This window comes from Schistosoma mansoni, chromosome W, assembly GCF_000237925.1.
Source record: "Schistosoma mansoni strain Puerto Rico chromosome W, complete genome".
NCBI lineage: Eukaryota > Metazoa > Platyhelminthes > Trematoda > Strigeidida > Schistosomatidae > Schistosoma > Schistosoma mansoni.
In genome coordinates, this window is record NC_031502.1 from 57770136 (window position 1) to 57771305 (window position 1170).

Consider the following 1170-nt stretch of genomic DNA (forward strand, 5'->3'; position numbering starts at 1 on the left):
ATTCCGTAGTTTCGAAGAAGCCTCCATAGTGTTGTCCTGTCCACACTATCAAATACTTTCTTTTAGCCAATGAAGTTAATGTAGAGTCATGAATTCCATCCAATTGATTGTACCACAATGATCCATAATGTTGCGATTCGGTCAGCACACTATCGATCCTTACGGAATCCAGCCTGTTGCTCTCAAAGTTGATTAAGAAGTAACTATTCGTTATATTTTATTTTGTAATATTTGCCTAGTTACATTCATTTAGTATTTTTTGTTTGAATCTTCCCAATCGATGTGTTAGGACCGTCACTGATCAGTCTCTATCAGGACTCAGTGGCCGAGTGGATAACGCGATAGCGTTTGAAGCAAAAAGTACTGGGTTCGAGTCCCAGAGTGAACATCAACTCTGAAATGCAGGTACATCCATCTAACGAGTCCCAGATAGGACAAAACGCGCGTCAAACTGGATCCCACTGCTAGCCAATATCCATCTTTGCTTACAATTTGCCTAGTTACAGTTAATTTAAAATGTAAACTATTCAAAAAAAAATAAAAAAAGAAAAGAAAAAAAGAAAAAAAGAAAAATTGGACATTTACCATAAAACTTACATTTCAATTTTTTTTAGGTTTTGAATATTTTTTTTTCTTTTTTTCATCCTTTAGGGCAAAATTTATTTTACAGTGTACATGATAGAAACCCAAAAATTTTCAAAGGGGGAAAAGAAAAAAAAATTATTGTTTTCCATATGTATATACATAGAGAGAGGGGGAGTCAGTTTATTTCTTTTTTTAATTTTCTTTATTGCCTTAAGTCTTATTATCATAATATAATTTATTATTCAATACAGATACATGCTGAAAAACAAATGGATGGTACCTTATTAGGATATACATAGGTATATATGCATAATGTACATTCGTCAGCTTAGAAACGTGGGACGTAGGATACAACTAACAATTACTGACTACCTTTTCTATCCCAATTTTCTTGAATTGTATTACTTCTGTATAGGAATATTATCGTAATTATTATTATGTTTATGGTAAATGTTTTTTTTTCGGATAATAAAGTACCTGCTTATTGTCAATTATTCAACTACAGGTAATAATTTATGTGAAAATTAAAATAAACTGTATGCTTATTAAGGTAATAAGTTCCCTGAGGACTTAGAATACTGATAA

The 1170-nt window shown here is 31.5% G+C and overlaps 1 non-coding gene across 1 annotated transcript; it reads left to right on the forward strand.

Moving 5' to 3' along the window:
* Positions 1 to 318: 318 nt before the first annotated feature.
* Smp_tRNA_00132_Gln_TTG.1.1 lies at positions 319 to 385 on the forward strand. Its single transcript has one exon. It is a non-coding gene (tRNA).
* Positions 386 to 1170: the final 785 nt, after the last annotated feature.